The sequence below is a fragment of the Perissodus microlepis genome, chromosome 17, assembly GCF_051167445.1.
Source record: "Perissodus microlepis isolate ML-2025 ecotype Zambia chromosome 17, ASM5116744v1, whole genome shotgun sequence".
In the NCBI taxonomy this organism is placed as follows: Eukaryota; Metazoa; Chordata; class Actinopteri; order Cichliformes; family Cichlidae; genus Perissodus; species Perissodus microlepis.
In genome coordinates this window covers 31,993,937-32,015,595 of record NC_140477.1, presented here as the reverse complement: position 1 = coordinate 32,015,595, position 21,659 = coordinate 31,993,937, and the positions used below count along the sequence as shown (strand labels likewise).

General features: G+C 40.6%; 1 protein-coding gene across 4 annotated transcripts in view; it reads left to right on the top strand.

The window, feature by feature from the left end:
• The window catches only part of kank4 (KN motif and ankyrin repeat domains 4), an 83,710-nt gene that overhangs the window by 19,362 nt on the left and 42,689 nt on the right, over positions 1 to 21,659 (top strand). The window contains exon 1 of one of the 4 annotated variants that reach the window (XM_084909139.1): positions 16,503 to 17,279. The exons of the other annotated variants lie outside the window; for them this stretch is intronic. The gene's annotated coding sequence lies outside the window, so the exon portion shown is untranslated. Of the gene's footprint in view, positions 1 to 16,502; positions 17,280 to 21,659 lie in introns of those variants that run through there. 4 annotated transcript variants of the gene reach the window in all.

The following is a 21,659-nucleotide window of genomic DNA, read 5'->3' as shown; positions in this document are numbered from 1 at the left end:
TCCCTCTGAGCTTTAATACCATGCAGACACACACAGATAAACACACATGTATACACAAATGGATGGAGAAAGGTCTGATGAAAAAAGCACAATATTTTTCTCTCTCTTCCTGGCTCTTGGGTTATTTTTATCTTGAATGCTCGTAAGTTCGTAAGTCTTTCTTTTTACGCACCCCTCAGTGGCTTCTATCTTCCTTTCACATCGTGTGCTCTCTTTCTCCCTCTGCTTCTTTGCTCTTTCTCTCCATCCATTCATTAGGCCTGTGTGAGAGTGAAGCTGCCAGTGAGGAGATGAAAGACTCCAGAGTGGGGTTTTTATCACAGATACACATAAACACATAGGCTGTCCTACTAGTGCAGCGTGCATGCGTTTAGGTTCATCTCTCCGGCATTCTGCCAGTGTTTTTATGTTTTTTCAAATTCAAACATATCGCCCTGGTGCTGCTGAGCCGCCTGTGTGTTCAGAGGTACATTTTAGCTGGGTCATTCGTCAGATTCCGAACCAATTCTGTCTGTTGGTGTGCACCTCAAAAATAACCAGGATAAGTCAGTTACCAGAAAACCGTGACAGTGAATTTTAGATTTATTTTTTAAAAAGAGTATGTGTGCCTCCCTCTGATCTCCCTGTGGGTGAGTATGCAGTTACATGCATTTAGCTTGTTGGAAATAAAGGCTCTGCATTTCGTTCTGTCACACACAAACACACAATGCCGATATTATTAGAGCTTCATATTACAAATATTTTCAGTTGTGGTAATGTGGTTGAGTCCAAAATTCAAAAATAATTAACTTATACTGATACAAAACAAAGAAAAACAAGCAGGAAACTCTATTATCTGAATATTCCAAGTCAGGAAATGTTTGACCTTTTTATGAATGACTTTTTGTTCACAATCAATTATTTTTAATAGGTGATTAACTGATTAAGTGCGTTACATTGCTACGTCACCTTGTCTATAATTAAATTGCCATCTCATGACTTTAATGAAACATTTTGAACACAATGAAGGCAAATGTTGTTTTTACGTTTTGTTTTTTTTACATTAAACTACATTGCAGCATTTAATTTGCCCCACAATATGGAAATCCTGTCTTTTGTCATCTTGTATGAATTGTTGGTGGATTGGATCCAGTGTTGCTCAGCTGGGTCCTGACGTTTCCATGCCGAAGCCCAGCTGATGCTTGACATACAGCTTTATGGGGTGTTTAACATGGTGGTGAATGGGAAGGGGATAAGCTGACAGGCAGAAAGAGCCCCCTTTTGATGGGATTAGTACAGTGGCAGACAGGGACTAGTACTTTAGATTGATTAAAGTGGAATCCCGATGGATAATCATGCCTCCTAATGTGGCATGTGTGGCCAGCATCCTTCTGCAGCCCCCCATCTATATTCACAACAATATCTAAATCTCATTTGCACTCTCTGAGCTGTCACTCTGTCTGTCTTATTCATTTTTTACATTCCTTATTATGGTGTTTCTTGAATTTTGGCTCTTGATCAAGGTCAGGATGAAGGGAGATGAGATGGCAAAGATAGGAAGTGAACACTGGCTGTGACGTCCTCCATCACTCAGCTTAGAGGATTTAAAGTACGGTATCTATCTTTACTCTACTTCAGTCTTCTGCTTTTGCGTGTGTTTTGGTCGACGCAGAAGAGTTAGTGACTCCCTCACTGGGATAAATGCGCTTCTACTAGGAAAATAAAGCTTCACATATCGGAACCATGTCAATTGTAATGAGCTGTGCAAGGGACAAGTGAAATAAAATGAAATAAAGAGGAAAAAATGTCACATACCACTCCACACACATGTCGATCACTGTAAACAACATGGAAAAATAATAATATATAATAAATAAATGAAATGCTAAAAACTTTAAGGTAAATTTATATGTATAATTTTTTCTTAACCTATTCGAGCTGAAAAATAAAAATCTGCTACATATTATTGAACTGGTTTGCAAAGTGGAGCCCAGCATGGTTCCACGCTTTAAACTTGGAACTGGTTCTTGAATCAGAACTTTTCTGTCTGTCTTTACTCTTTGTGTGTTTGGATGTCTCAGATTTCTATAAATTCAGACTCGGACATCTACAAATTTTAGCTTTAGCTCAGAGTTCAGCTTTTTGGTCCACGTTTGACCCATCTAACCGATTCGCATAGAAATGCTAGATGAATTTCATTTGTTTGCTGTTAATCTAGAGATTTAGTTGTCTTGCCACAGACCTCTAAACTGCTTGCACACATCTCATATCGCCAGATTATCAGATTAGGCTGATTTTTGAAATTTATTAAAGAGTTAAGCAGGTTCTAAGATTGTAGCTGTTTAATCCAGCTTAACAGCATAGATGTTGGAACCTTCATTCAGTTAAAAAAAAGCAAATTTGGGTATTTTATTAACTTTCCAGCCATGTCTGGTTTCTCAAATGTGAGGAAATGTGCCCGAGAACTCGGGAACAGAAGTCCTGCTGTTGTTGTTCTATAACATTACAATGAGCACACTGGTTTCTTTACAGTTGTAATAAGAATGACCGTTGAATGCTGAATTATGAAAGCCCTAATTATGGAAAAAAGTATAGCCACATGTAAATTAATAATATACTTAAAAAAGCCCCAAGACACAATAAATGACCGTTTTACTATACAGCTCAAAATGTGCCTTTCATGTGCCTTCTGTTAGCACTGCCAGAGCGAGCTGGGAATTTCTATTATCTACAGTCACAGAAAATTCTGTCCATTTTTTTCCAGGCATCATTCCCAGTATGTGATTAATGGGAACACTGTGCATAGAGGGCACTGACAGTATGTAAGAGAGTGGTTACTCAGGCATTATCGTGATGGGAAAGAAAAGCTGTAAGCTCTGCAGAGTCTCTGTGTGATAGCAGGGAATTGGAAGTTGTCTGCAGCCCAGAAAAGGAGGAATGCTATATATATTTAACAAATCCCCAGTCTGGATGAATTTGTCTTATTTGTATGTGATATTTGTTAATTTGTTATGAGATTAAAATGTTATTACATTTTGTTTATTGGGTTTTTTCGAGCTGGTGGTGGTGGTGGTGGTGGTGGGGGGTGTATTTGGCATGTTTGTCGTCTATAAAAACTACCTTGTTTATTCATACTCTCAACTATTTATTTTGCCATTTTGGGGTATTGTGAGAAAAAAGAGGCAACACAGGCATTTGTAACAAATTGGATAGTGGGGGAATAATAAGAACAAAGAACGGTAGCACATTAGCAATTAGGAGGGGAAAAGAAAGCCTGAAAAATAATGACTCTTAGGCAACCGCGTTACAACAGTCAGGCTATTTGTTTCAGCTTCACACAGCAATCACACAAACATACTGGGCAATTTTGCAGACTTGGTCATGTTAATTCCTCCCCCTGGTTCATTTTTCTCACTTGCGCAAGCTGTACATTTTTTCTCCTTTCTTTTTTGCTCAGTGATTTCATTATATCAATGCAACTCAAGTAGTGACATCTTATCCTGGCAGACAAAGAAGGGAACAGGGAAGGAAATCAATTTTGAGAGAATAGAGAGATAAGATCCCCACTGTTATGTGGTGAGATGAGAGAACAGAGATGTGGTTGACACGAATCCTGCAGCTAGTCATAATAAAACCTTGCAGGTTTTTTTTAATGTTGTATGTAACTGACAGAATTATTGACCCATATGTTTCAATCTAAGAGCTAAAGCTAAAGCTAATCATTTGCTTTTTAACATGTTAGTTGTAATCAGGGTTACTCTTGGTAAGCTAACTGCATATCTAATCTCTAACTGAGCACCCAAAACCCTTTTTGCTATAGGGCATATTTGCACACATTCATAGTACATTCTCCCTATGCCTTTCTTCCAGTGAAGTGTTTTGCCAAATGACACTTCAACATGCGGTCATTGGAAGAACCAGGGATCAAACCACTAACCTCATGATTGGTAGACCGCCAGCTGAAGCTGTTCTCACAATCAGAAATTACACAGTATTATTACTAGGAAGCTGATAGATTAAATACAGTCTAACGGCTGATTCAACTGCACTGGACTTCTCATATCCACTGACGTTGAGTAATATCTGGGGCTACAGTGCATGTGTGAAAATGGCTTAAGCCATCTGTACTGTATGTTTCTGGCCATCTGCTCTCTCTACAGTGGTCGAAATGTCAATGCTTTTGATGGCAAGGTGACCAGATTAAACATTTTGACTTCTCCCACATTGCTTAGTGCGTGACGAGTACAAATTAGTCACCAAGTAACAGATGGTTACTAAGTAACTGACACTAAGTAACAGCGGTAGATATGTTATTGGTTTGCCAATCCATTACATCCTGTTCTATATTTGAAATATAGGAAACTGCTGACTTGACTTTGATTGATTCTGGGAAATAGTGACAGCGTGATAGACTGGTGACTTGTCCACAGTGCCCCCGCCTCCCATTGGGGAAAGCCCAAGCCCAGTGACCTTAAACAGCATGAAAGGGTGTGGATGATGGATGAGTGGATGGATCGATGTGTTATATTGCCGTACATCCTATTACCCGTGTGCCAAATAGAACAGCTGTATAGTAGATTAATGTTGCTCCCATTTCTCCATCAGTTATGCTTAATCATCTTTTTATGGTTCTGCATTTTTTAAGAGGGATAGCATGTTGTATGTTGACCTTAGAAACTCATTTTGGCATTTGCTCCCAACCAAAAAGCTAGCAAAAACAAAACACAACAATGGATGAACTGCTTAAAACTGGTCATCTGAAGCAAGTCAGTCCCTTTAGAAGTGTTTAAATTTCCAAATAATCAGCATGGTCAATGGACGGGTTCTTGTATACAAGTCAAAACACTTCATCACGACTCATTCACCCAAGCACTTTTTTTCTATTTCTAAGTGCTTTCTATCTAATGTTCACCCAAGCACTCACGCAGTGAAGGCATTAGGAACAGCTCTGAGTTTAGTATCTTGCCGAAGGATACTTTGGCACACAGACTGGAGCAGCCAGGGACTGAACAATCAACCTTCCAATAAGCAGATGACCTGCTCCACCTCCTGAGCCCACGACCCCAATGGAAAACAAGCATTCTTCCAGCCTAGTTCAAAGTAAAACCATATAAGAGGTGATTTTGTTTGTAACTCACCCTTTTGGATTGTGTAAAGAGTAAAAATTAGGAACGTGGATGCATCTTAATGCTGTCTGCTTGGCCTCACCTGTGTTACTTTAACTTTAGCTTTAGCTTTAAAATCCCCATCCAGCAGTGTTTATATGTACGCGACATGGGACTTATTCACCTCTTCTGATGTTTTATAAACATCAGCTGCAACTTTACAGTAACCATCAAAATAGGTTCTTAGATGGTAGCATTATCGCTCATTTAACAGCTACTTAGCTATCAGTTTACCATTTATTAATGATGTTTGCTATAGTAAAAACACCCTGTCATTTGCATGCTGCAGGCTCTCAAACATTAATAGATTAGCTTGGGTCTAATATTTCATGTCATTGTAAATTAAATAATGGTTCAGAAAAATAATTGGAAGATATTGCTCGGGGGTGTTTAGGAGGCAGTGGGCATTTATCTTTGTTTGGCATTTTATAAGCTGACTGATCTATCAATTAGCTTCTTGCTGTTCAGCCCGATTAAAATGTGGTTAATGTGACACTGCAGCTATTTTTGGCGATAGCTCATTCAAGTGTGTTTGATTTCTGCCCCTTGCGATTTGAAATTCAGCTTTTTTTGATTCTTATGTTCCCCTCGCTTCTTCGCTTCTTAGCAAGTGTGAAGATCCGGTAAAGCTGCCGAACACTGTGCCTGTCCCTCCAAAGTCTAATAAGTTTTTATTAGTTTGCAGTGCTGTTATTTTGTAGTTACTTTTTCAACCTTAACAGACAGGTCGACACCCAGCGCATGTATTTCCCAGGTCAGTTGTCCAAAGCTGGGGGGGTTGGGAGTCACGTTTTTGTTGCCACACATGTGATAGGAGAAAAAAAAGGAGCTGAGGCAGAAAGCAGAAACAAGTCATAGGAATCAAAGCCATGCTTGCACTCATCACTCTGAAACTAAGAGAGGAGAGGCAGGAACAAACATGGCTTTATTCCATTTACTGAAGAAAGAGATAGAGGTGGTGTGTGTGTGTGTGTGTGTGTGTGTGTGTGTGTGTGTGTGTGTGTGTGTGTGTGTGTGTGCAGCTATGGCCCTTTGAAGTGCTAGGGAATCCCACTGAGGTGACCAGCTCCCAGAATCCTTTGTCCTGCCTGTTTCCTGTAAGTGGTTTCATATAATCAGAAGCTTTCTGCTGCCCTCTGACAAACAGAAACCATGGACAACATAGTTGTCAAACGTAAATGAACTGTGGGTCACTGCTGGCACTGTCATCTCATTGGAGGGTTCAAGCAGTACAAAAAACGAACAGGAAAATATCCACAAATATTTTCGAAAATGTAGTGGGGGTTTTTTCATGTCAATATACGGGCCGCAAATAGGGGTGACGTGGGCCGCAAGTGGCCCCCAGGCCATGAGTTTGAGACCCCTGATCTACATTATACGCCTATGGTTATAATACAGCAGGTACTGTATTATAAAGCAATGACCTTAATTGACAACTGCTTTTCAACTAAACTAAACTGAAGCCCCGGCAGCACCAGCACATTTGTCCCTGTATCACAGCGTAATGAGCCCACAGACATATTTCCGGAAACTATGGAGATAAAAAAATGTTTATTGAATCACATGTTCAATAAGACCCTCCCCTGGATTATGGATTTAAAATTGATTTCATATCCTGCTTTATTTTTTTCACCAATTTAGATTTTTCCTCTGCACTCGTGGATCCCGGGAATGACTTTAAATATATTCCAAATAAAATGAAATCATTAGTGGGAGATAAAGAGATTTTTGCCCATTTGAATTATCTTGATCTTTGGCAGTACAATGTAATGTGGGGCAAAACTGTGCTCCTAGCCAGCACAGAGGGTTGCCTAAACACAGCCAGGATTTCACAGAACATGCATGGCCTGTTCTTTTCCCATTTGAGTGCCTTCTGCCTTCTGCTACTCCCCATATTGGAAAACAGGATTCAAGTAAGACTTCATCGCTTATTTTTTTTTATTCACCCCCCTATGCTGATTTTTATTTGCTCTTTATTTTACCTCGGTGTACAATTTTTATATTTGTGTGCTTCCTCACATCCATTTCCCTCTTCTTTAATGTGCATCTTTTATAAACATCAGAACTGCCTCTGAGCACTGTGTGTGTGTGTGTGTGTGTGTGTGTGTGTGTGTGTGTGTGTGTGTGTGCGTGTGTGTGCTGTGAGTAGGTCAGCTAGCCAGCTAGCCTCTTGTTTTCAGGTCCTCCGCGCTGCCCAAACAAAGTCTGTGTTTCTAAATGAGCTCCCTTCAGGCCAAACTATTTTGTGTTTTCTCTATTTGGGTGTTCTGGCCGCGGCTGTGTGTGAGTGCGCAGTTGAATGACCCAGTGCCCATCTGTCCTTATCTGACTGTGGCACTACTTTTATAGCCTGTTACTGTCTTAAACTGTGGTTCGATTAGCAGCTACTAGATTATGGTTCCAGTGAAAACCTGACTGCACTTTAAGTGACTCATAAAAGTCAGTTTCACCTTTTTGATATCAACAGTTCTTGTCCCTTCCTACAGATCCCCGTGCAGGTATCTGTTTTATAGACATAAAAAGTGGTTGAATCCCAGCCCACAATTTTGTAAAGAGTTTCAAGTTCCATCCAGAGAGAAATTGAGTTCATCGTCTGGTGTAAATGTGCTGTTATTTTGCCATCTGTAACAGCGTGTGTCTGTATGTGTATCACTTTGAAATCTCCTCCCTTCGTCCTGCAGTGAACCTACCAACACACACATTTCATCTCACCAGAGTGCACTTTGAGTCTATTTCAAGAAGATGGTAATTTGGGAAGCTCTGGAAACAAAACAATGCTGGAAGAGTAGTCTTTTTACTCTGTCTGCTCTCTCTCTCTTTTGGCTGACTAATGTGAGAGCAGAGACTGGAGGAGGCTGCTGTCTTTTACTTCAAATGGAGAAAAATACGGTATGTGGAGCAGTGTGGGATTTATTAAACTTCAAAAGATGGAGCACAAAGTGTTTTCTGCAGCCTTCAAAATATGTATCTTTGCATTCACATTCTGGGTCCATCATGTGCAACTTTTGTTTCCACTAACCTTTAACCTCTGCACTTTGAGCTTGAACTTCCCGTGCTTTGTGACTGCACTTTCTGCTGTGTGTATTCTCGGGTGATTAATATGCGTGCCGGGTGTGCATGCTGTATGTACTCAAGTGTTTATTTTCCAGCAGAACAGATCTATATTTATCCTGACAGTAATCAGACACTGCAAACAGTCAACTTTTCTCTTTTCTTTTTTGCTTTTACTGTCTGTTTCCTACTTCTGTCTATCTGATTATGTGTGTTTAACTTTACCAGATTTGTCCTTTTCACGAAGTAAAACTAAGTGTTTGGTCTCATCTGGTACTGGGGCAGTAAATTTTGACCTGATGCTGCTGCTTACAGTCTAATGTAGACTTCAAAACATTTTACTAAAAGCCAAAAATCTTAACGTCACAGTGGCCCTAGAGTAGGTTACAGATCACCAGGAGTAGGACTGGGCGATATGACCCAAAATTCATATCTCGATATTCTTTAGCTGGATGGCGATATACGATATATATCTCGATATTTTTTAAAGCCATAAAGTAAGAACAAAAAGAGAGTTCTTAGTCAAAGCTGTGTCCCAAATCTCACACAGGCACTTTTATTATCATACAGAGTAGATGTACAAGAAAAAATTACTCAGAAATAAATTATCAGCATTTATTAAGTAATAATGCTCCATAAATAAAATAAAATAATGTTGTTTTTGTGCATAACAAAAAGTTCACAATTGTGCAGTCAAAATGTAAACTAAAAAGACGCTGAGCATAATAACAAAGACAAATTTCGCTGCTCTGTTCCCAAGTTCTACTGCGTGACTGACAGCCTGGAGTTTGAAATCCTCTTTGTAACCGTGTCTCTTAACAGGTGCCATTTGTGGTCCTTATATGCACACAGTACGGTAATATTACGTTGAAGCACAGTACGTATCACTCCGCGAGGCTCCTCGGTAGCCGTAATGCTCCAACAATCCATCAAGCAGTGCAGCTTCGTAGCTTAGCAAAGTCATACCAAAACATTTTTTGAAAGGTTTCTGAGCGCTGTGTACCACATAAAATCGGTTCGCGGTCAGTAAGCACAACCAGAATTCATACATAAGGCGCACTGTCGATTTTTGAGAAAATGAAAGGATTTTAGGCATCAACGCGTTAGCCCGGTTAGCACGTTAACGCGTTGGCGCCGTCCAGCCCCACGCACGGGGCGATGCGCGGTAACTCGTTAACAGAGATTTGCCCCGTTAATGCAGTTATGGCATTAACGTCACGCTGCAGCACTACAATAGTAATCTCCAAATGTTTTCTTTTTACCGACCAGCTCCTCTTTGATAGCTGCTGTGTCCATCTTGTCGTTGCCTGCAGGTGAAGCGATGGGGGAGGGGGAGTTGTGTTCAGTGAAGGAGAGAGGCGAGGCAGAGTAACGTTGCGTAGAGACAAAAGTGGACGAAAGAGAGGCAAACTTGCGGCTCCACAAGTATAGTTATTGTCACGGGTTGCTCTGAGGATCCACTCGCAGGACTCCGGAGTGTGTTTTAACAGAGACGGTTTATTTACAAGATCTTCACCAAGTGTATTTACAGACAGTGCGAGGACAGTGCTATATACAAGATGTGAGAGGCAGGGTTCCAGGGCTCCAGGGAAAACAAGGGAATCACACACGCGCTCACGCCAACCTCTCTCCGCTAGTGACCAGTCACTCCTTACACACTCCACACGGGGAAACACGGGGACGGGTCCGGGGAATCTAGAACAGAGAGACACACGTTAACTTTCTGAGACGGAAGCGTGGGAAACTTGGGCTCGACGTGTACTGACTAGAGTCTTCACAACAATCCAGCGTTGAACAGCTGATCTCCTCCTTCTAATATACCAGCTGGTCTGATGAGGCCCAGGTGTGCACGATCCGGGAAGGCGTGGACCGAGGGCGTGAACCCGCCATGAGTTCCGCCCCGGCAAAACAGGGGAGAGGGAGAGAGAGAGGAAAAAGAGAAGAGAAGGGGGGCTAGGAGTGGAGAGATGCTGATCAGCGCCTTGCCGATCCCGCAGGTCGTGACAGTTATAATGTAACATAGACTATATCAATATAAACAATATTGTCACATCTCATATCTTGTATAAAAATATATCGATATATTTAAAAACTCGATATATCGCCCAGTCCTAACCAGGAGCATGAATGTGTTTTTAAAATGTAAAAACTAATCTGTTGGATACCTACAGATTTAGAAGAATACCCAACAATTAACAAAAGGCTCAATGAGCCTGCAGCGAAGGGGTCAGTAAACTGACAGCAGTGCTCGTTTCACCCTGCTCATCACAGTGTATATTGATTTAGAAATATATCCTAATGCCCTTTTAATAATATATTATAATGATTTCATCCATGCCACCCAACATGACTGATGCATGAAATGCATCCTTACGGGCATCTTTAAATGCTCGTATGTGAATGTTGCAGTCACATGACCGGGGCAGTGAATAATTAAGCAGGAATCCCAGAGCGGAAATGGTATCAATCTGTCTCTTTATGTGTATGTACTTGATTGTGTGTGTGTGTGTGCGTGCGTGTGTGTGTGTGTGTGTGTGTGAGAGCGAGAGTAAAAGAGAATGAAAGTGACCTTGGGAATCCTCTTCTTGTAGGAAAAAGTGGAGGGGTGGGTGGATGGGGGTTTAAGGAGAGGAGTGGGAGGCAGATTTCATTTGATATCATTGCTTTGCTCAGGGAATACTCCCTCCTTCTTCTCTCACGCCTGCTATCTGTGTTTCATTCTTTGGTTTTATAGCAGAATAAAAGCTGCCCTTGGAATCAATGCCTTGGCTCTTCATATCCATTACATGGAATTCACACAGGATCTGCTTAGGGACCATGGAAGAATTTTATGTTATTGACTATCAGAGTGTCTGACCTCTGCGAAACCTCAAGCAAGGATTAAGCTGAGACTAGGGCACCTTGTCTAGCCTGTTACGAGCACCTCCCCACATGTGTATTATTGTTGTTTACACCAATTAGTTAAATATTTCAAGGAGACTTTAGAACTTTCCAAAATTTTTAATAAGTCAGAGTTATGTTTGGACTTCTGCCAGTCGTCCCACACACTGGTGTTAAGAAGGCACTGATCCATGTTCCCATTCTCATCATGTACCTGTGACAGGAAGATCAATTGGCTAGAAGCTAAGCCAGCCTGAACACAATTCATTTGGACTTCTTTGTGCTACAGGTGCACTGTGTGCTTATTGCTACACAGTGACATACCTAAACAATAGCGCTGATTGTATGCCCATTTTTTTTTATTCCAACCGAAATCATTATAAACAATCCAACACCTTAAGAAAAGTTTAACTTGAAAGCCGCTATTTTTAGAAAGAGGAGAAGTATACATGGCTGCACGGTGGTGCAGCAGTTTGCACTGTCACCTCACATCAGGAGGGCCCTGGCTTTGAATCTGTCAGCCACCACATGGGGCCTTTGCTTGCTTTGTATGTTCCCCATGTGTTTGTATAGGTTCTGGGTATTCCAGCTTTTTCCTCACCGAACAAAGACATACATGTTAGGCTTTCAGTAGTTCTAAAGTCATCATAGTATGAATGAAACGGTGGATTTATTTTAATAACATGGTCTGGTGTCTGCCTTGTAGTAGACAGGTGACCTGTGTGGAGTCTACCCTTCCTTTCGCACAAAAAGAACAGCGGGAATGGGCTCCAACCCAATAGATGAGTGATTAAGAAGCAAACATGTCCATGTATTTACATCAATACAGAAGACATGCACAGGAATAACACAGGCAGCAAACTATTCAATAACTTACATGGTGCAATTGTTCATCTGACCATTTCATGAAAAAACATCTTCCTGAAACCAACTAAAAATTCAATAATTTCAACTTTTAACAAATACTCGGCTCCAAACACTACTTATAGAATTAAATAGATGTGAATGATTTAACTGCTTGTATGTGGTAGAAGAGGAAACAAGCTGGGCTTTAAAGTACAAAAGACGATATGAGAAGGGAAAAAATGAAAAAAAAGATCAGAGAGAGGGGAAAGCAGCAGACACAGAAAGAGACAGACCGAAGACAATAAGATTGGCCTGACGGTGTGAGCTGACATAGCCTGCAAGCTGTGGGTCAGAATGTTTCTTGTTTTCAATTTTTGTGTCTGCTGGAGGTTTTATTTAACATGATATCTTGGACCCTTTTTTTTGCTTCTTATCTTTAAAAGCAAGGAACAATTTCATGTACAACCACCAGCAGATCCACTTTTATGATCCATAAACACAGGTATTTTCATATCATTCAGGCTGATTAGACATTCATATAGGTTGAGATTGGAAAGACCAATGCTAATACAGTATGTAGTGGTCACTAGGTCTGTATTACTGAATACATCTCAGTAGACGGGTTAAATTTTACCAAAAAATGTGATTGAAAAATTTGTGATTGAAATGAAATTTGAACTCTAACTTTGACCATTTCCCAACCCCGTGGAGCGTATTGTGCAAAAATCTATACAAACTGTGAGCAAAAATAAAAGTAATCACCCGATGAAAGCAAAACTTTTGAAAAAACAAACTTCTGTGTTTGGCAGCACAGAAAGAATAAATCATTTGGCAACAGTTAAAGTGAAATGTGCGAAAATCGTTCCAAAACACATTTCACTAGATCCAAAGCTATTTCTTCTTGTTTTCTATCCAGAAACAAACTCAGTTATAACAAAAAGGACAAACGCTAATTAACCCGGTGTTTTAAATGGCAAAAAAGTTTTGGAAAATAAAAAAGAAGCTTTGTGAGCTTTGTAAAAGATTGTGAACTGATTATATAATTCCACTTACATCTAATACACTTACTACTCAGTTATTATCCAACATGCATAAACAAAAACTCATTTTCAGGTGCTTCAGCATTAATCCAATTTCATAGTTTTTTCTTTGTTTCATGAGATGTGGAATAAGGACACAAAAGCAGACAGGAATTGGAAAAACTATTTAGGTTGAACAAAAGTGCAAGAGGGCAGTCATCTCTAAATTCAAAACTTAAAGAAAATGCAGGGAGAAACAAAGGCAAACAAACATACACCAAGACCATGATGAGGGGAAGGATGGGACTATTTATACACACATGGTAATCAAAGAAGTGGAAACACCTGGATGAACAAGACACAGGCGAGGTTAATCCCACAGGTGAAGACATTCAATGACAATGAGAAAAAAAGAGGAAGTAAAACTAAATGTAAGATATGACAGGAAACTGACTACAAAAATGAAACAGGAAGTGAATAACAATAACTGAAAACTGGGAAGAAGACACAGGGAAAAGGTAAGAGGATTAATTAAATAACAAATACAAAGTAGAAATAAAGTATAGACAGAACTTAAGGCTCGCGATGCTCAAGAGTAAATGAAAATTGAAACTTAAACCCTAACAAAACTAAAAACCGAATGCAAACTCAAAACCTTGGGACCAGAGATATTGGACTTTCTGACAAATAAACCCCAACAGGTCAGACTGGGCAACAACATTTCCTCGGTCATCATTCTGCCCCAAGCCTGTCTGTTGAACACCTTCCTCTATTCCTGCTCTCTCAAGTTTGCAGATGATACCATAGTGTGCTGGTATCATGTGCAATGAAGAAACAGCCTATAGGGGGATGTGGGGCACCTGGTTGTGTTGTACACTGACATGGACCTGCTCCTTAACACTTTTAAGACCAAAGAGCTTGTAGTGGACTACAGGAAAAAGGAAGGTGGTACAGACATGCCCATTCACATCAATGGGTTGGCAGTTGCTTACCACCACTTTCAGGTTACTAGGCATCCACATCTCTGAGGACCTCACATGTTTGCCACATCTGGTGTTAGCAAAGATTAAAGCTGTTGAAATAGACATTTAAAAAAAAATCTTCCATTAACTGTTCAAACTACATGTTTTTGCAATTGCACATACTCCTCAATAGTACATTATATAGTTCATTGTTTCTGACGGGTTTATAAATGACTGCAGCATTACTGAAGTCAGACCTGATAAAGACTGATGGCTAATGAGGCACTAAAAGCTCATTTCTGTATTTTTTCTTTTATAAAATTGATGGTTTTTTTCCTCACTTTTATACTTAAATGCAAAATGTGTAGCTGGTGTATGGCTTCTTATTCCAGCTTTATTATTTCACTCTCTGTGCTTTTTGATAACCTCATCAATCATCCTGATCTTAATGTTGTTTCTTTCTTGTATTATGTAAATCTTTCTGCCACTGGGCTGGTATTTGTTTGTGTTTTTCCAGGCTGTAACTAATATTCTTATGAAGGAGTAAAGTTACACATCTGCTGTCCATCCATCATCACCTTTTGTCCCAAACTAAGATGACAGATGGCAGGCTGTTGCCTTCACCTTTTCTTTTTTTAAATCTTTTAATCTTCTAACATGCCTAAATATTAACACTTTAAATCATAAATTTAGACCATATCAACAAATACAAGATACGAGAAAGCTCTGATGCAGTTAGAACCCAGTGACCAGCACTTTCTTTATCTCAGTTTGGCAAGATGCAAAATGATGGATCATGCCAAAGTCGGAACTCCGTGGAAAATCCATTTTCCCCTGAGAAAACATTTTCTTATTTGCATTATCATATTTCACGCTTTATGACATAATGTGACTGAAATGTTGTATTTTGAGATTTTTGATTTTGCTCGTGGCAAAGCAAAAACGGTCTGATGATTAAAATAGCTGGAGTTAACGAGGTGAGAAAAAATAGTACTTCAAAGCCAGAGTTGGGTGGTACAGAGCTCCAAAGTAGTTTTTTTCCTCCTCATTAGGATAAAGTAAGAAGAAGAGAGGAGTAAAACTTGAGTTGGTTTGCCTTAATGTTCTTCTTCTTTAGCCACTCCTTTGTTGCCTTGGTGGTATGTTTCAGGTCGTTGTCATCCTGAAAGACCAACCCATGACCCATTTTCAGTGTTGTGGCTGAGGAAAGGAAGTTTTTCATCCAAGATTTTACAGTACACTGACCCAACCATTCACCTGTAGCAGAAAAACAGCCCCAAAGCATAATTTTTCCATCTCTGTTCTTGATTGTGGAGTTTGTGTACTTTGAGTCATACTCAACAATTCTGTTTGGCCTGTTTTTGATTGATTGCACCAGCAGCTGTCAGCTTCTCACCAAGTTTCTTGATGATAGCCTTGTAGCCCATTACGGCCTTGTGCAGGTCTGCAATCTTGTCCCTGATGTCCTTTGACAATTCTTTGGTTTTACCCAAGTTAGTGAAGAGGTTGGAATGGAAGAAAATGATTCTATGGACAGGTGTGCTTTATACACATAAAGGATTGAGATCGGGAATATCTGTAATTGCTTGCTTGCTTGATTGAGTGACTATAATCTGTCTGCCACATGAGCACAAAAACTGTCTGTGGGAGCCAGAAATCTGGTTGTACAGAATCAAATACTTATTTCACCCAGTGACATGCAAACTAAATCATAACTTTAATCAACTTGTTCCAATGTATATGTTCATTTCTTTGTAAGTGATCAAACCTATAAATTCAGCAGGAGATCAAATCGTTATTTCCCCCATTGTATATCTCCTACACAACATTAAATCCACCTCCATAATCAGGGCATAGACAAGGGACCTTACACTTGTTTAGTCAATACACTTGCTAAAAAGGGACTCTTTCAAATAGATTTCTTAAGGGGTGGCCACAGCAGATTGTCTGCCTCCATTTCACCCTCTCCCTTCCTACTTCCTCTGTCACCCCAACCCTCCTCGTGTCCTCCTTCAGTACATCCATGAACCTTTTGTGTGGTTTTCCTCTTTTCCTTGTTCCTGGCAGCTCCATACGCAACATCTTTTGTCCAGTACTTATCCCTCCTCTGCACACGTCAAAACCATCTCGGCCTTCCCTCTCTAATGTTGTTTCCAAACCTGCTCAGCCTGAGCTGTCCCTCTGATATACTCATTACTAATCTTGTCTCTCCTGGTCACTCCTAATGAAACGTTTTATCTACAACTATGCTACCACCAGCTCTGCCTCCTTTTGTTAGTATCAACATCTCCAAACCATACATCGTAGCAGGTCTCACTATCATAAAGTAAACCTTCTCTTTTACTCTTGCTGCTATCCTTCTGTCACAAGTCAGCCTTGACACAAGCCCTTTTGCTTGAAATCGGGTCCTTTTATTCTCATGATTTACAACAGTGGAGGGATAGTAAAAAAAAAATTAAATTGTAAAAAAGTTGTAACCTTGAAAGAAACCATTGTGATCCAGCACAAAATGCTAAAGCCTGACATCAGCATCAGATAAACTGTGGGATGCTTGCTAAAGGCAAAGAAGTGACATTTAGTTTTTTACACTGAAAATGATTTTAGAATTGCTCTTCTGAACCAGAATGGTTACAGCAAGTAAAGCATGTTTGTTTTCAGCCCAGTTTAATTGGTGTTATTGTTTCCCAATAAGTTTTACAGCTGCCATGTTGGGTGCGGTCTCAGTCACTGTAGTGCTCTGTATGTGTTATAGCTCTGATATTGCATTTCTTATTTTTCAGCGGGACACTCAGAACAGAACTGGAAGGAATTTAAAAAAATTTCACCCAGGATTTTCATCTGGATCTGTTGGAGTCTGTCATGTTCCTATTAGTTCACAAATCTGCTTTTATCCGATCACATTTCATGTAGTGAACTTTATCTAACAGGATAGGCTGGCCCGTTCGTGACCGGAGAGATGGCGAGCCATTGTCTCAGACCCTCGTATCTGCTGTGAAATATTTGCTTTGGCATCGGAAAACTGGGAATGTTGGCAGTTTTCCAAATAAACATAAGATGTCTTTACTACAGCATTGTGTCTCACTTGCACTCCACCCTTCTGCATGTATTTAAGAAGGGATAAAGCCTCTTTTTTTTGTCACTAAGAGGAATCCCAGTTTGCCCCCATGGTACTGCAGAGATAGACGACTTCTATCAGACAGGGAGAGACAGAATGAGGCGAGTTGAGCGGGGGTTTAGCTACAGAGAAGCAGGTACCCCTGTAGGACACATTGTTTTGATAGATTTGGGGTTGATGATATTTTGGGATTCAGCTGCAGGGGACTGTGAGGTGAAGTGATGTCCCCATTGTTCGACTGTGTCTCAGATCCTCCACATCTGTGAGTGTATTCCTCTTATTTGTGTACTTACTGTGTGTTCTCAAGCTGCTGTTTGTTTTGGTTTATGGTGGTGTGCAATTTCTTCTTTTTTTTTGAAAACCAGTATCCAGCCAGTCTTACGCAGCTAACACGGAGACAGACAGATGGATGGTGCAGCATTTTAAAATTGAGTAGCTACATTTTGCTGCAGGGGCTGAATGAGGGTTGGTCAGAACCCACTGAAAGCGCTTACAGCGCAAGATCAAAAGCACTTAGAAAAACTTTAGTTAATTAAAGCGATTGCACGGACGTGATTAGAAAGACAAAAGTTGAGAAAGAAGCAGCACATTGCTCACAGAAATTAATAATTTAATAGAAAAAAGTGTGTTCAAAAGTCCCTTTGAGATGCTCTGGAAAATACCAAATATACCATGCTGTCACCCTGCCATTATCTCAGTTGGCAGTGAGAGGGGGAAGAAAATTAAAAGCTCTGCTGTCAAAATGAGTCCAATCTGTGCATTACAGGCATGGCCAATAATCAGCATCCCCTCATCTCCATCCTGTCAGTCTGTCATTATATTTCTTCCTTTCCCTGTTTAGTATGTGGTTTCATTTCCCCTCTGCGCTGTGATGAATGTCTGTTCTCTTTGAACTGTGTTTGCACTCTCTGTTTCAGTTTGATCTCGAGAATAAGTTCAGTGAAGAAGCACTTGCACCATTAACTCATGTCCCATAAATGTGTACTTCTGGTGTAGAGTAGTTGATATACCAGTGGAGGGTGAGTAACTGTGGAAGCTGATTCCTCTGCCACTTCAGCACCATAGAAAACAGGTAGAGAAAGGTAGAGAAAATCTACTCTCTACTAGGGTTGGACGATTGGACGAATATATCGACGATAGGCTGAGCCCATCGGCAATCGTTTTTACGACTTATTTATTTATTTGCCCATGAGTAAGTTTGCTAATAATGATAGAACTAATAAAAGCAGTCAACAGAAAAAAAAAATAGTGCTGTTTTAACAGCACCCTCTTTCATCTGCGAGCAAATGCCCCAAGCGGCACACCGCTTTGGTTACATCCTTAGGTTTACCTCTTTCATCCCAAATGGGCAACTTTATATATTTTTTTTAGTGCTGTCAGCGTTAACGCGCCATCATCATGACTAACGCGATTAACAGTTAACCCGTCTGGAGCGTAGACTGAGTCAAAATCCCTGAAATGTCTCTGTCAACACGTTTCGGGCAGTTTGTCCAAAGTTTGTTCATTCTGCGCTCCAGATGGGTTGAGCGCGTTAAAAATTGTAATCGTGATGACCGCGTTAACGCTGACAGCCCAAATTTTTGGGGGAAATTGGTTCATCCATGTTTGGACTTCTGTGTTGTAAACGCCCAAATCAGTCTGTGCATGATTACATTGCTCCACCCATCAAAAAGTCTGTGCATGCGCGTATCGCCCATCGTCGATTATTGGACTGACAATTGTTGGTTGGAAAATTTTTACATATCGCCCAACCCTACGCTCTACTACTATACTCTACTGTAAATGCTACTAAAGCCTTCCAAAAGGTGTTAATGTATCTGAAACTACAATCTAGCAGAGACAGATTGACCCCAAATGTCTGTAAATGTCTGGGAGGAAAGGTACTTCTGGTTAGCTAAAGTTAGCTCTGCTGCTAACTTAAGGATTCATCAACTGCTGTTTGTGTGCATCTACGAAGCCCTTTGTCTACAGAGAAGGATTATGGCATATGAAAACTTTGAAGGCTATAAAGACACTTGCATAAACTCCTCCAAAAAAGTGAGTGTATTGCTGATTGGTGGTAACGCTTTGGGCAAAATGCTGCTTGGAAGTTGTCTTGAACAAGAAAGGGAACCATAATGGGGCATACCGTAGAGTAAGGAGCCTGACAATGGCTGCAGTGGATGGCTTTAATCATTTTCACTCTACCCCTAAGAAGTTCTTTGCCTATTATGACTTCTGTCTTCTCAGCTGTGTGGTGGCCCTTGTTCCCAACTCGTGTAGAATAGCTTGCTGTTGCTCTTTGTGCAGTCCTTCTGCCTGCAACGTTCAGCTGTACGTAGTGTGCTTTCCTATGTGGCAATACATGTAATGCTAAAAGAGAAGAAAAGCATAGAAAGAAATACAGGTGGAGAAAGAATGAGGTCAAAGAAATAGAAGGGTTCGGCGCTGACTCACTGTTTCATGGCTGTTGGCAGCTGTTTCTCAACAATGCCAATAAACAAAAACTCTCCCCTTGGTTGCACTTCATCTTGCAGATTAGTCTGACATTCGGGCTTTTTAAGATGGGGAACCATGGAGAGTGTCAGGAAAGATAAGAGAGCGGGTATGACACGCGAAAAAGGGCTATGAGCCAGGCGTGAACCCTTGAAGTACATGGTAGAAAGCTCAAAACGAGGTTAGTCACCAGCACTGCCCCCCTTTGACGCTCTTGTATTTTTTCTTCTTGTATTAAAAAAACAGCGAGTGGGAGTAAAATGCCCGAGTTCACGTTTTCATTTGTGTGTAACTGGAACCATACCAGAAATAAAATCCCACAAAAGACATTTTATTTACCCAAAGAAATTACTCCCATTGTTATCAGCAATTATGCAAATCCCCAAAGTCATCCCAACATGTGGCCTCAGTTTTTTTTTTTAAATAGAACATTTTGTTTGAATTATAGAGATTTATGTACACGCTATCTCATGGTTTTTCCCTTTTTAACTCAAAGGAAAACATTACATTCACACAAAGGACTCCCTCAGGGCGGATAAAAATGGCTCTGCTTTGTGTGAGCACTATTCAGTGGTCTGAAGCAGGAGATGCAGCCTGTGAAATATGTTGTAGAAAATTATGTTGGTCTTTATAATCATTTGGCCTCATTACTGTGCAATTAAGTGCAACACCTTGAAGCCTTTTGATGGCGATCATAATGTTTAGTTGTCCTATCTGTAAAATCTTAGGACGTCATAGATACTCTTACAGAAAGAAGACCAAACGAATGGATTTAACCCCTTTAGCATCAACACACCTCTGACCCACACATAACCCACATACCCCCTACCCCATTTTCACTTATGTAAGGGGAGATTCCTGGGAACTGTTCAGACAAGTTTGCGACCCCGTGTAGCTTCCCATCAGACTCAACAACAAATTGCATGTGGTGAGAGAGCTGACGCAGCCTCCTGGCTAACACCGCTGTTTTCTACGTGTGCAGTGTGGCACAGAGGGAGCTCAGATGCGCTCGGCTGCAGATGGACAGTGTAGGTGCTGTGGTGTGTGGCATCGTTCATGTAACATACTTATCACTTATACATATCGCCATATTACTTACCCTACTTTTAATCTCTGTGGATTTCAGTGAGAGCAACATTATACGGGGCAAGTTTGCAAGCTTTTTTAAGCTTTATTAGAAATTTTTATGTAATAGAAAAATCTTGTTGTCACAAAATAGTCTTACAGCAGTAGTTGTTATAATGGAAGCAGAGGGGCATTTGTTTATCCAGCAACAATAGCCATACTGGGAGGAGGGTTAAGTGGATGGAGGATTTTCACCTGAGCAACAGCTCATTCTGCACAAACCTTATTGTAGTGTCAAAAAAATAGATTTAGAACAGTTTTGGAAGGCACAGGGAAATTGTGTCCCATTATTAGGGGTGTCAGACTAAGACAAATAAATAGCCTAATTAGGTTTAATGTGCCGCTCTAGACAGCATGGGCAAACAACATATTTTGCTATTTGCTTTGGAGGACTTGCTGCAGATCAGCCTGCCAGATCATTTCCCAGATCTCTGCAACATTTAAAGCACTAACAGGTGAAGTGAATCATCTTGTTTCAATGTAACATGCTGCTGGCGTTCATATGGTTGTTACTTTTTTCGTGCACCACCCACTTATATTGATGCAGACCTAACACATTCCCCATTGCAATGGCATGCATTCAAGGAATGCCGCTTCAGCATGATGGTGAGTGCCGTAATCGGAGAGTGCATCCTGCCACGCCATAAATTAGTGGCTCTATGACCATGACCTGACCTGGCTTCTTAACTCCCCTGATCCCGGCTGAATTGAGCACACCGCTGGAAATGCTGAAACCAAGACAACCCAGAGGTCCGCCGTCCGTGCCCCGGATGGGTCAGAGCTCTTTTGGCATTAGGAAGTGTGCATTTTTGTTTTGCAATTGAGACTCCAGAAGTCATTATTCTGTATTTTTAGGCTGATAACATCACTGCAAAGCATTTTCCAAAGCATATGTTCCTAGATTGATTTCCTACTTTCCCAGCATCTGTTGGTTTCTGTCCATCTCACAGTGTGGTGAAAATCAACATGGAAAGACTTGAAACAGGCTTTGATTTATTTCTGAAAATAAATCTAAATGTAGACTGAGACTGATTTGCTGTTA